This window comes from Nerophis lumbriciformis, linkage group LG04, assembly GCF_033978685.3.
Source record: "Nerophis lumbriciformis linkage group LG04, RoL_Nlum_v2.1, whole genome shotgun sequence".
NCBI classification, from domain to species: Eukaryota; Metazoa; Chordata; class Actinopteri; order Syngnathiformes; family Syngnathidae; genus Nerophis; species Nerophis lumbriciformis.
The window spans coordinates 43,141,726-43,156,963 of record NC_084551.2 but is presented as its reverse complement, the minus strand read 5'-3'; positions in this window follow the sequence as shown (position 1 = coordinate 43,156,963).

The following is a 15,238-nucleotide window of genomic DNA, read 5'->3' as shown; positions in this document are numbered from 1 at the left end:
ATATAACTGCCACATTTAACATGACAGGTATTTAAACAAAGCTACTAAACCAAACATGATAAATGGCTAATAATGCCTGGAGAAATGTATCTTTGTGAGTTTTACAGGAAAAAAAATAATTTCTAAGGTTTATAAAGACACAAGGTAGTTTTTTTTACTCAATATGATGGTTTAACCGTCATACTAAATATGAAAGTTATATATAAACATAACTCCAAAAACAAACATGAATTTTGTCTAAAAATACCTGTAATATTGTATCTATGTGAGTTTTACCAGAATCAGGTATTTTGGTAAGGTTTACAAATACAAAAATTAGGTTTTACTCACTATGACAGTATACTGTCACATTCAATCTGACAGTTATGTAAACATAACTCCTAAACCCCACATGCAAAATGGCTAATAATGCCTGGAGAAATGTATCTTTGTGAGTTTTACTAGGAAAAAGAATTTGTAAGGTTTGTAAAGACACACGTTAGTTTTTTTTACTCAATATGACAGTATAACTGTCATACTACATGCAGAAAATATATAAACATGACTCAAAACCAAACTTGCAATCCGTCTAAAAATGTCTGTAGTATTAAATATATGTGAGTTTTACCAAAATGAGGTATTTTGGTAAGGTTGACAAATAAAAAAAATAGGTTTTACTGATAGTGACATTATAAGTGCCACACTCAATATGACAGTTATTTAAACATAAGTCATAAACGACACATGAAAATGGCTATTAAACCTGGAGAAATGTATCTTTGTTAGTTTTACTAGAGTAATGATCTTTTGTAAGGTTTACAAAGACACAAGTTTTTTTACTCAATATGACGGTATACTGTCAAACTAAATAAAAAAGTTATAGAAACATAACTCCAAAACCTAACTCAAAAACCAAACATGCAATCCATTTAAAAATGCCTGTAATATTGAATACATGTGAGTTTTATCAGAATCAGGTATTTTGGTAAGGTTTACAAAAACAAAAATTAGGTTTTACTCATAGTGACAGTATAACCGCCACACTCAATATGACAGTTAATTAAATATAACTCCTAAAACACAAATGCAAAATGACTATATATATATTTGAGGTATATTTGTGAATTTTACTGGAAAAAAATATTTTTAAGGTTTGTAAAGATACAAATTATTTTTTGTTTTTTACTCAATATGATGGTATAACTTTCATACTAAATATGAAAGTTATATAAACATGACTCCAAAACCAAACATGCTTTATGTCTAAAAATTCTTGTAATATTGTATCGATGTGGGTTTTACCAGAATCAGGTATTTTGGTAAAGTTTACAAATACAAAAAATAGGTTTTACTCACTATGATAGTATACTGTCACATTCGATCTGACAGTTATTTAAACATAACTCCTAAACCACACATTCAAAATGACTAATAATGCCTGGAGAAATGTATCTCTGTGAATTTTTCTGGAAAAAAATATTTTGTAAGGTTTGTTATAACACAAGTTTTTTTTACTCAATATGACAGCAGTATACTGTCATAGTGAGTAAAACCAATATTTTGTATTTGCAAACCTTACAAAAAAGACTGATTCTAGTAAAACTCACATGGATACAATATTACAGTTTTTTTTAGATAATATGCATGTTTGGTTTTGGAGTTATGTTTATATAACTTTGACATTTAGAATGAAAGTTATAATGTCATATTGAGTAAAAAAAATAACTTGTCTTTACAAAATAACAATTTTTTCCAAGCATTATTAGCCATTTTGCATGTGTGGTTTAGGAGTTATATTTAAATAACTGTCATATTGAGTGTGGCAATTATACTGTCATTATGAGTAAAACCTTATTTTTGTATTTGTAAACCTTACCAAAATACCTGATTGTAGTAAAACTCACATAGATACAATATTACAGGCATTTTTTGGCATAATGCATGTTTGGTTTTGGAGTTATGTTTATATAACTTTCATATTTAGTATGACAGTTATACTGTCATATTAAGTAAAAAAAAACTAACTTGTGTCTTAACAAACCTTACAAAATATTTTTTTTTTTTTCAGTAAAACTCACAAAGATACATTTCTCCAGGCATTATTAGTCATTTTCTATGTGTGGTTTAGGAGCTATGTTTAAATAACTGTCAGATTGAATTTGACAGCATACTGTCATAGTGAGTAAAACCAATATTTTGTATTTGTAAACCTTAAAAAAAAAATGATTCTAGTAAAACTCAAATGGATACAATGTTACAGGCATTTTTAGACATAATGCATGTTTAGTTTTGGAGTTTTGTTTATATACATTTTACATTTAGTATGACAATTATACTGTCATATGGAGTAAAAAACAACTAACTTGTGTCTTTACAAACCTTACAAAAATGTTGTTTTTTTTCAGTAAAACTCACAAAGATGCATTTCTCCAGTCATTATTAGCCATTTAGCATGTTGGGTTTACGAGTTATGTTTAAATAACTGTCATTTTGAACATTGCAGTTATACTGTCATTATGAGTAAAACCTAATTTTTGTATTTGTAAACCTTACCAAAATACCTGTTTCTGGTAAAACTCACATAGATTCAATATTACAGGCATTTTTAGACGGATTGCATGTTTGGTTTTGAAGTTATGTTTATATAACTTTCAAATTTAGTAAGACAGTTATACCATCATATTGAGTAAAAAAAACTATATTGTGTCCAAACAAACCTTACAAAATATTTTTTTTCCGGTAAAACTCACAAAAATACATTTCTCCAGGCATTATTAGCCATTTTGCATCTGTGGTTTAGAATGTATGTTTAAATAACAGTCATATTGAATGTGACAGTATACTGTCATAGTGAGTAAAACCAAAATGTTGTATTTGCAAACCTTACAAAAACAAATTATTCTACTAAAACTCACTTGGATACAATATTATAGGTATTTTAAGACATAATGCATGTTTGGTTTAGGAATTATGTTGAAAAACAATTTTGTTGCTTTTTTTTGCATTATATCAGGATTTTAAAAACATCACTGTCATATTGAGAAAAAAACTACTTTTTTTAATTGCAAGCCTTAAAAAAGCATATGTTCGAGTAAATCTCACAAGGATACATTGTTTTAGGCATTATTAGCATTTTTGCATGTGTGGTTTAGGAGTTATGTTTAAATAACTGTCAGATTGAATGTGACAGTATACTGTCATAGTGAGTAAAATCAATATTTTGTATTTGCAAACCTTACAAAAACAACTTATTCTAGTAAAACTCACATGGATTCAATATTACAGGCATTTTTAGATATAAAGCATGTTTGGTTTTGGAGATATGTTTATATAAATTTTACATTTAATATGAGAGTTACACTGTCATATGGAGTAATAAAAACTAACTTGTGTCTTTACAAACCTTACAAAAAAATGTTTTTCCAGTAAAACTCACAAAAATGCATTTCGCCAGTCATAATTAGCCATTTAGCATGTTTGGTTTAGGAGTTCTGTTTAAATAACTGTCATTTTGAATGTGGGAGTTATTCTGTCTATGAGTAAAACCTAATTTTTGTATTTGTAAACCTTACCAAAATACCTGATTCTGGTAAAACTCACAGAGACTCAATATTACAGGCATTTTTAGACGGATTGCATGTTTGGTTTTGGAGTTAAGTTTATATAACTTTCATATATAGTATGACATTTATATTGTCAAATTGAGTAAAAAAAACTAACTTGTGTTTTTACAAACCTTACAAAATATTTTTTTTCCAGTAAAATTCACTGAGATACATTTTTCCAGGCATTATTAGTCATTTTGCATGTGTGGTTTAGGAGTTATGTCAGATTGAATGTAACAGTATACTGTCATAGTGAGTAAAACCAATATTTTGTATTTGCAAAACCTTACAAAAACAACTGATTCTACTAAAACTCACATGGATACAATATTACAGGCATTTTTAGACATAATGCATGTTTGGTTTTGGAGTTTTAATTATATAACTTTTACATTTAGTATGACAGTTATACTGTCATATTGAGTAAAAGAAACTAACTTGTGTCTATACAAACCTTACAAAATATTTCTTTCCAGTACTAGGTATTTTGGTAAGGTTTACAAATAAAAAAATTAAGTTTTACTCATAATGACAGTATAACTGCCACGTTCAAAATGACAAATATTTAAACATAACTCCTGAACCAAACTTGTTATATGGCTAATAATGCCTGGAGAAAGGAATCTTTGTGAGTTTTAATGGAAAAACAATATTTTGTAAGGTTTGTAAAGACACAAGTTAGTTTTGTTTTACTCAATATGACAGTATAACTGTCATACTTAATGTAAAAGTTGTATAATTATAACTAAAAAACCAAACATGCATTATATCTAAAATTGCCTGTAACGATGTATCCATGTGAGTTTTATTAGAATCAGTTGTTTTTGTAAGTTTTGCAAATACAAAATATTGGTTTTACTCACTATGACAGTATACTGTCACATTCAATCTGACAGTTATTTAAACAAAACTCCTATACCACACATTAAAAGTGACTAATAATAACTGGAGAAATGTATCTCTGTGATTTTTTCTGGAAACATTTTTTTTTTTTAAAGTTTGTAAAAACACGTTAGTTTTTTTTTTTACTCAATATGACAGCAGTATACTGTCATAGTGAGTAAAACCAATATTTTGTATTTGCAAACCTTACAAAAACAACTGATTCTAGTAAAACTCACATGGATACAAAATTACAGGCATTTTTTGATATAATACATGTTTGGTTTTGAAGTTATGTTTATATAACTTTTACATTTAATATGACAGTTATAATGTCATATTGAATAAAAAAAATAACTTGTGTCTTTACAAACCTTACAATTTTTTTTTTACAATAAAACTCACAAATATAAATTTTTCCAAGCATTATTAGCCATTTTGCATGTGTGGTTAGGGTTAGGGTTAGGGTTAGGGTTAGGGTTAGGGGTTAGGGGTTAGGGTTAGGGTTAGGGTTAAAGTTGGTAAAACCCACACCGATACAATATTCCAGGAATTTTTAGACATAAAGCATGTTTTGGAGTTATGTTTATATGACTTTCATATTTAGTATGACAGTTATACCATTATTTTGAATAAAAAAAACCTAATTTTTATCTTTACAAATCTTACAAAATATTGTTTTCCAGTAAAATTCACAACTATACATTTCTCTAAGCATTATTAGTCATTTTGCATTTGTGTTTTAGGAGTTATGTTTAATTAACTGTCATATTGAGCGTGGCAGTTATATCTATGAGTAAAACCTAATTTTTGTATTCGTAAACCTTACCAAAATACCTGAATCTGATAAAACTCACATATATTCAATATTACAGGCATTTTTTGACGGATTGCATATTTGGTTTTGGAATTATGTTCATATAACTTTCATATATAGTATGAGAGCTAAACTGTTAAATTGTGTAAAAAAAACTAACTTGTGTCTTTACATCCATCCATCCATCCATCTTCTTCCGCTTATCCGAGGTCGGGTCGCGGGGGCAGCAGCCTAAGCAGGGAAGCCCAGACTTCCCTCTCCCCAGCCACTTCGTCCAGCTCCTCCCGGGGGATCCCGAGGCGTTCCCAGGCCAGCCGGGAGACATAGTCTTCCCAACGTGTCCTGGGTCTTCCTCGTGGCCTCCTACCGGTCGGACATGCCCTAAACACCTCCTTAGGGAGGCGCTCGGGTGGCATCCTGACCAGATGCCCGAACCACCTCATCTGGCTCCTCTCGATGCGGAGGAGCAGCGGCTTTACTTTGAGCTCCCCCCGGATGACAGAGCTTCTCACCCTATCTCTAAGGGAGAGCCCCGCCACCCGGCGGAGGAAACTCATTTCGGCCGCTTGTACCCGTGATCTTGTCCTTTCGGTCATAACCCAAAGCTCATGACCATAGGTGAGGATGGGAACGTAGATCGACCGGTAAATTGAGAGCTTTGCCTTCCGGCTCAGCTCCTTCTTCACCACAACGGATCGATACAGCGTCCGCATTACTGAAGACGCCGCACCGATCCGCCTGTCGATCTCACGATCCACTCTTCCCTCACTCGTGAACAAGACTCCGAGGTACTTGAACTCCTCCACTTGGGGCAAGATCTCCTCCCCAACCCGGAGATGGCACTCCACCCTTTTCCGGGCGAGAACCATGGACTCGGACTTGGAGGTGCTGATTCTCATCCCAGTCGCTTCACACTCAGCTGCGAACCGATCCAGTGAGAGCTGAAGATCCTGGCCAGATGAAGCCATCAGGACCAAATCATCTGCAAAAAGCAGAGACCTAATCCTGCAGCCACCAAACCGGATCCCCTCAACGCCTTGACTGCGCCTAGAAATTCTGTCCATAAAAGTTATGAACAGAATCGGTGACAAAGGGCAGCCTTGGCGGAGTCCAACCCTCACCGGAAACGTGTCCGACTTACTGCCGGCAATGCGAACCAAGCTCTGACACTGATCATACAGGGAGCGGACCGCCACAATCAGACAGTCCGAAACCCCATACTCTCTGAGCACTCCCCACAGGACTTCCCGAGGGACACGGTCGAATGCCTTCTCCAAGTCCACAAAGCACATGTAGACTGGTTGGGCAAACTCCCATGCACCCTCAAGGACCCTGCCGAGAGTATAGAGCTGGTCCACAGTTCCACGACCAGGACGAAAACCACACTGTTCCTCCTGAATCCGAGGTTCGACTATCCGGCGTAGCCTCCTCTCCAGTACACCTGAATAGACCTTACCGGGAAGGCTGAGGAGTGTGATCCCACGATAGTTAGAACACACCCTCCGGTTCCCCTTTTTAAAGAGAGGAACCACCACCCCGGTCTGCCAATCCAGAGGTACTGCCCCCGATGTCCACGCGATGCTGCAGAGTCTTGTCAACCAAGACAGCCCTACAGCATCCAGAGCCTTAAGGAACTCCGGGCGGATCTCATCCACCCCCGGGGCCTTGCCACCGAGGAGCTTTTTAACTACCTCAGCAACCTCAGCCCCAGAAATAGGAGAGCCCACCACAGATTCCTCAGGCACTGCTTCCTCATAGGAAGACGTGTTGGTGGGATTGAGGAGGTCTTCGAAGTATTCCCTCCACCGATCCACAACTTCCGCAGTCGAGGTCAGCAGAACACCATCCTCACCATACACGGTGTTGGTAGTGCACTGCTTCCCCTTCCTGAGGCGGTGGATGGTGGTCCAGAATCGCTTCGAAGCCGTCCGGAAGTCGTTTTCCATGGCTTCCCCGAACTCCTCCCATGTCCGAGTTTTTGCCTCCGCGACCGCTGAAGCCGCACACCGCTTGGCCTGTCGGTACCTGTCCGCTGCCTCAGGAGTCCCATGAGCCAAAAGAACCCGATAGGACTCCTTCTTCAGCTTGACGGCATCCCTCACCGCCGGTGTCCACCAACGGGTTCTAGGATTACCGCCACGACAGGCACCAACTACCTTGCGGCCACAGCTCCAATCAGCCGCCTCGACAATAGAGGTGCGGAACATGGTCCACTCGGACTCAATGTCCAGCACCTCCCTCGTGACATGTTCAAAGTTCTTCCGGAGGTGGGAATTGAAACTCTCTCTGACAGGAGACTCTGCCAGACGTTCCCAGCAAACCCTCACAATGCGTTTGGGCCTGCCAGGTCTGTCCGGCATCCTCCCCCACCATCGCAGCCAACTCACCACCAGGTGGTGATCGGTAGAAAGCTCCGCCCCTCTCTTCACCCGAGTGTCCAAAACATGAGGCCGCAAATCCGATGACACAACTACAAAGTCGATCATAGAACTGCGGCCTAGGGTGTCCTGGTGCCAAGTGCACATATGGACACCCTTATGCTTGAACATGGTGTTCGTTATGGACAATCCGTGACGGGCACAAAAGTCCAATAACAAAACACCACTTGGGTTCAGATCCGGGCGGCCATTCTTCCCAATCACGCCTCTCCAGGTTTCACTGTCGTTGCCAATATGAGCGTTGAAGTCCCCCAGTAGAACGAGGGAATCACCCGGGGGAGCACTCTCAAGTAGGGTTCTCTGAGCTGCTGTTTGGCGCGTAAGCGCAAACAACAGTCAGGACCCGTCCCCCCACCCGAAGGCGGAGGGAAGCTACCCTCTCGTCCACCGGGTTGAACTCCAACATGCAGGCTCTGAGCCGGGGGGCAACAAGAATTGCCACCCCAGCCCGTCGCCTCTCACTGCTGGCAACGCCAGAGTGGAAGAGAGTCCAGCCCCTCTCGAGAGAACTGGTTCCAGAGCCCTTGCTGTGCGTCGAGGTGAGTCCGACTATATCCAACCGGAACTTCTCTACCTCGCGCACTAGCTCAGGCTCCTTCCCCCCCAGCGAGGTGACGTTCCACGTCCCAAGAGCTAGCTTCTGTAGCCGAGGATCGGACCGCCAAGTGCCCTGCCTTCGGCTACCGCCCAGCTCACATTGCACCCGACCTCTATGGCCCCTGCTATGGTGTGTCTTTACAAACCTTCCAAAATATTTTTCCAGTAAAACTCACAAATATACATTCCTCAAGGCCATTTTGTCAGTATACTGTCCATATGAGTAAAACTAATAGTTTGTATTTGTAAACCTTACAAAAACAACTGATTATAGTAAAACTCACATGGATACAAAATTATAAGCATTTTTAAACACAATGTATGTTTGGTGGCAGTCAATGTGGCAGTTATACTGTCATTATGGGTAAAACCTAATTTTTGTAATTGTAAACCTTACCAAAATACCAGATTCTGGTAAAACTCACATAGATTCAATATTACAGGCATTTTTAGACATAATGTATGTTTGGTTTTGGAGTTATATTTATATAACTTTCATATTTAGTATGACAGTTATACCATCATATTAAATTAAAAAAACTAACTTGTGTCTTTATAAACCTTGCAAATTATTTGTTTCCAGTAAAACTCACACTGATACATTTCTCCAGGCATTATTAGCCATTTATCATGTTTGGTTTAGGAGTTATGTTTAAATAACTGTCATATCAAATGTTGCAGTTATACTGTCATTATGAGTAAAACCCAAGTTTTGTATTTGTAAACCTTACCAAAATACCTGATTCTGGTAAAACTCACATAGATTAAATATTACAGGCAGTTTAAGACATATTGCAAGTTTGGTTTAGGAGTTTGGTTTTGGAATTATGTTTATATAACTTTCATATTTAGTATGACGGTTATACCATGATATTGAGTAAAAAAAAACTAACTTTTGTCTTTACAAACCTTACAAAATATTTTTTTCTAGTAAAAATCACAAAGCTACATTTCTCCAGGCATTATTAGCCATGTATCATGTATGGTTTAGGAATTATGTTTAAATAACTGTCATGTTGAGTGTGGCAGTATACTGTCATAGTGAGTAAAACCTAATTTTTGTATTTGTAAACCTTACCTGAATACCTGATTCTGGTAAAACTCACATAGATACAATATTACAGGAATTTTTAGACATAAAACCTGTTTGGTTTTGGAGTTATGTTTATATAACTTTCATATTTAGTATGACAGTTATACCATCATATTGCGTAAAAAAAACAAATTTGTGTCTTTACAAACCTTACAAAATATTTTTTTCCATTAATATTCACAAAGATACATTTTTCCAGGCATTAATAGTCATTTTGCATTTGTTTTTTTAGGAGTTATGTTTAAAAAACTGTCAAATTGAGTGTGGCAGTTATACTGTCATTATGAGTAAAACCTAATTTTTGTATTTGTAAACCTTACCAAAATACCTGATTTTGGTAAAACTCACATAGATTCAATATTACAGGCATTTTTAGACGGATTGCAAGTTTGGTTTTGGAGTTATGTGTATATAACTTTCATATTTAGTATGACAGTTATACTGTCAAATTGAGTAAAAAATAACAAACTTGTAATGTTACAAACCTTAGAAAATATTTTTTTCCAGTAAAATTCACAGAGATACATTTTTCTCGGCATTATTAGTCATTTTGCATGTGTGGTTTAGGAGTTATGTTTAAATAACAGTGAGATTGAATGTGACAGTATACTGTCATAGTGAGTAAAACCAAATTTTTGTATTAGTAAACCTTAACAAAATACCTGATTCTAGTAAAACTCACATAGATTAAATATTACAGGCATTTTTAGACGGATTGCATGTTTGGTATTGGAGTTATGTTTATATAACTTTTACTTTTATTATGACAGTTATACAAACATTGAATAAAAATTTTTGTATTTTGTAATTTTTGTATTTATAAACCTTACCAAAATTCCTGATTCTGGTAAAACTCACATAGATACAATATTACAGGCATTTTAAGACATAAGGCATGTTTGATTTTGGAGTTATGATTATAGACATTTTTCCAGGCATTATTAGCTATTTATCATGTTTGGTTTAGGAGTTATGTTTAAATAACTGTCATATCAAATAATTTCAGTTATGAGTAAAACCCAAGTTTTGTATTTGTAAACCTTATCAAAATACCTGATTCTGGTAAAACTCATATAGATTCAATATTACAGGCAGTTTAAGACGGATTGCAAGTTTGGTTTAGGAGTTTGGTTTTGGAATGATGTTTATATTACTTTTATATTTACTTTGACAGTCATACCATCATATTGAGTAAAAAAAAAAAAAAAAAAAAAAATTTCTAGTAAAACTCACAAAGATACATTTCTCCAGGCATTATTAGCTATTTAGCATGTTTGGTTAAGGAGTTATGTTTAAATAACTGTTATTTTGAATATGGCAGTTATACTGTCATTATGAGTAAAACCCAATTTTTGTATTTGTAAACCTTACCAAAATATCTGATTCTGGTAAAACTCACATAGATTCAATATTACAGGCATTTTTAGACGTATTGCAAGTTTGGTTTCTGAGTTATGTTCATTTAACTTTCATATTTAGTATGACAGTTCTACTGTCATATTAAGTAAAAAAAACTAACTTGTGTCTTTACAAACCTTATACATTTTTTTTTTCCAGGAAAACTCACAAAGATACATTTCTCCAGACATTATTAGCCATTTTGTATTTGTGGTTTAGGAGTTACAATATGTTTAAATAACTGTCAGATTGAATGTGACAGTATACTGTCATAGTGAGTAAAACCTAATTTTTGTATTTGTAAACCTTACCAAAAATGGTAAAAATCACATGGATACAATATTCCAGGCATTTTTAGACATAATGCATGTTTGGTTTTGGAGTTATGTTTGTAAACATTTTTCCAGGCTTTATTAGCTATTATCATGTTTGGTTTAGGAGTTATGATTAAATAACTGTCAGATTGCATGTGACAGTATACTGTCATTATGAGTAAAACCTATTTTTTGTATTTGTAAACCTACCAAAATACCTTATTCTGGTAAAACCCACATCGATACAATATTACAGGAATTTTTTAGACATAAAACATGTTTGGTTTTGGAGTTATGTTTATATAACTTTCATATTTAGTATGACAGTTATACCAACATATTGAGTAAAAAAAAACTAATTTGTATCTTTACAAACAAAAAATTGTTTTCCAGTAAAATTCACAAATATACATTTCTCTAGGCATTAGTAGTCATTTTGCATTTGTGTTTTAGGAGTTATGTTTAATTAACTGTCATATTGAGTGTGGCAGTTATACTGTCACTATGAGTAAAACCTAATTTTTGTATTCGTAAACCTTACCAAAATACCTGATTCTGATAAAACTCACACATTTTCAATATTACAGGCATTTTTAGACAGATTGCATATTTGGTTTTGGAATTATGTTTATATAACTTTCATATATAGTATGACAGCTATATTGTTAAATTGTGTAAAAATACACAATTATTTACACAATTTAAATACCTGCTACTAGGGTGTAGCAGGTATTTTTTTCAGTAAAACTCACAAAGATACATTCCTCAAGGCATTATTAGCCATTTTGTCAGATTAATTGTGACAGTATACTGTCATTATGAGTAAAACTAATATTTTGCATTTGTAAACCTTACACAAACAACTGATTCTAGTAAAACTCACATGGATACAAAATTATAAGCATTTTTAGACATAATGCATGTTTGGTGGCAGTCAATGTGGCAGTTATACTGTCATTATGAGTAAAACCTAATTTTTGTATTTTTCAACCTTACCAAAATACCTGATTCTGGTAAAACTCACATAGATACAATATTACAGGCATTTTTAGACATAATGCATGTTTGGTTTTGGAGTTATGTTTATATAACTTTCATTTTTAGTATGACAGTTATACCATCATATTAAATAAAAAAAACTAACTTGTGTCTTTATAAACCTTACAAATTATTTGTTTCCAGTAAAACTCACAATGATACATTTCTCCAGGCATTATTAGCCATTTATCATGTTTGGATTAGGAGTTATGTTTAAATAACTGTCATATCAAATGTTGCAGTTATACTGTCATTATGAGTAAAACCCAGGTTTTGTATTTGTAAACCTTACCAAAATACCCTATTCTGGTAAAACTCACATAGATTCAATATTACAGGCAGTTTAAGACAGATTGCAAGTTTGGTTTAGGAGTTTGTTTTTGGAATTATGTTTATATAACTTTCATATTTAGTATAACAGTTATACCATCATATTGAATAAAAAAAACTAACTTTTGTCTTTACAAACCTTACAAAATATTTTTTTCTAGTAAAAATCACAAAGATACATTTCTCCAGGCATTATTAACCATTTTGCATGTGTGGTATAGGAGTTATGTTTACATAACTGTCATATTAAATGTGGCAGTTTTACTGTCATTATGAGTAAAACCATATTTGTGTATATGTAAACCTTACCAAAATACCTGATTCTGGTAAAACTCACATAGATACAATACTAAAGGCATTTTTAGACATAATGCACGTTTGGTTTTGGACTTATGTTTGTATACATTTTTCCAGGCATTATTAGCCATTTATCATGTTTGGTTTGGCTCTCTGAGCTGCCACCTTAATGTGGTAGAGGAGTTTGCGTGTCCCAATGATCCTAGGAGCTATGTTGTCCGGGGGCAAGCCCCCTGGTAGGGTCTCCCAAGACAAACTGGTCCTAGGTGAGGGATCAGACAAAGAGCAGCTCGAAGACCTCCATGAAATATAAAAACCAAGGACCCAGATTTCCCTCGCCCGGACGCGGGTCATCGGGGCCCCCCTCTGGAGCACGATGGCGAGCGCCTGGTGGCCGGGCCTGTCCCCGAAGAGCACAGCCCGAAGAGGCAACATGGGTCCCCCCTCCAATGGGCTCACCACCCATAGCAGGGGTCATAGAGGTCGGGTGCGATGTGAGCTGGGCGGCAGCCGAAGGCAGGGCACTTGGCGGTCCGATCCTCGGCTACAGAAGCTAGCTCTTGGGACGTGGAACGTCACCTCGCTGGGGGGGAAGGAGCCTGAGCTAGTGCGCGAGGTGGAGAAGTTCCGGCTAGATATAGTCGGACTCACTTCGACGCACAGCAAGGGCTCTGGAACCAGTTCTCTCGAGAGGGGCTGGACTCTCTTCCACTCTGGCGTTGCCGGCAGTGAGAGGCGACGGGCTGGGGTGGCAATTCTTGTTTCCCCCCGGCTCAGAGCCTGTACGTTGGAGTTCAACCCGGTGGACGAGAGGGTAGCTTCCCTCCGCCTTCGGGTGGGGGAACGGGTCCTGACTGTGGTTTGCGCTTACGCGCCAAACCGCAGATCAGAGTACCCACCCTTTTTGGATTCACTTGAGTGAGTACTTGAGAGTGCTCCCCCGGGTGATTCCCTCGTTCTACTGGGGGACTTCAATGCACATGTTGGCAACGACAGTGAAACCTGGAGAGGCGTGATTGGGAAGAATGGCTGCCCGGATCTGAACCCGAGCGGTGTTTTGTTATTGGACTTTTGTGCCCGTCACAGATTGTCCATAACGGACACCATGTTCAAACATAAGGGTGTCCATATGTGCACTTGGCACCAGGACACCCTAGGCCGCAGTTCCATGATCGACTTTGTAGTTGTGTCATCGGATTTGCGGCCTCATGTTTTGGACACTCGGGTGAAGAGAGGGGCGGAGCTTTCTACCGATCACCACCTGGTGTTGAGTTGGCTGCGATGGTTGGGGAGGATGCCGGACAGACCTGGCAGGCCCAAACGCATTGTGAGGGTTTGCTGGGAACGTCTGGCAGAGTCTCCTGTCAGAGAGAGTTTCAATTCCCACCTCCGGAAGAACTTTGAACATGTCACGAGGGAGGTGCTGGACATTGAGTCTGAATGGACCATGTTCCGCGCCTCTATTGTCGAGGCGGCTGATTGGAGCTGTGGCCGCAAGGTAGTTGGTGCTTGTCGTGGCGGTAATCCTAGAACCCGTTGGTGGACACCGGCGGTGAGGGATGCCGTCAAGCTGAAGAAGGAGTCCTATCGGGTTCTTTTGGCTCATAGGACTCCTGAGGCAGCGGACAGGTACCGACAGGCCAAGCGGTGTGCGGCTTCAGCGGTCACAGAGGCAAAAACTCGGACATGGGAGGAGTTCGGGGAAACCATGGAAAACGACTTCCGGACGGCTTCGAAGCAATTCTGGACCACCATCCGCCGCCTCAAGAAGGGGAAGCAGTGCACTATCAACACCGTGTATGGTGAGGATGGTGTTCTGCTGACCTCGACTGCAGATGTTGTGGATCGGTGGAGGGAATACTTCGAAGACCTCCTCAATCCCACCAACACGTCTTCCTATGAGGAAGCAGTGCCTGGGGAGTCTGTGGTGGGCTCTCCTATTTCTGGGGCTGAGGTTGCTGAGGTAGTTGAAAAGCTCCTCGGTGGCAAGGCCCCAGGGGTAGATGAGATCCGCCCGGAGTTCCTTAAGGCTCTGGATGCTGTGGGGCTGTCTTGGTTGACAAGACTCTGCAGCATCGCGTGGACATCGGGGGCGGTACCTCTGGATTGGCAGACCGGGGTGGTGGTTCCTCTCTTTAAGAAGGGGAACCGGAGGGTGTGTTCTAACTATCGTGGGATCACACTCCTCAGCCTTCCCGGTAAGGTCTATTCAAGTGTACTGGAGAGGAGGCTACGCCGGATAGTCGAACCTCGGATTCAGGAGGAACAGTGTGGTTTTCGTCCTGGTCGTGGAACTGTGGACCAGCTCTATACTCTCGGCAGGGTCCTTGAGGGTGCATGGGAGTTTGCCCAACCAGTCTACATGTGTTTTGTGGACTTGGAGAAGGCATTCGACCGTGTCCCTCAGGAAGTCCTGTGGGGAGTGCTCAGAGAGTATGTGGTATCGGACT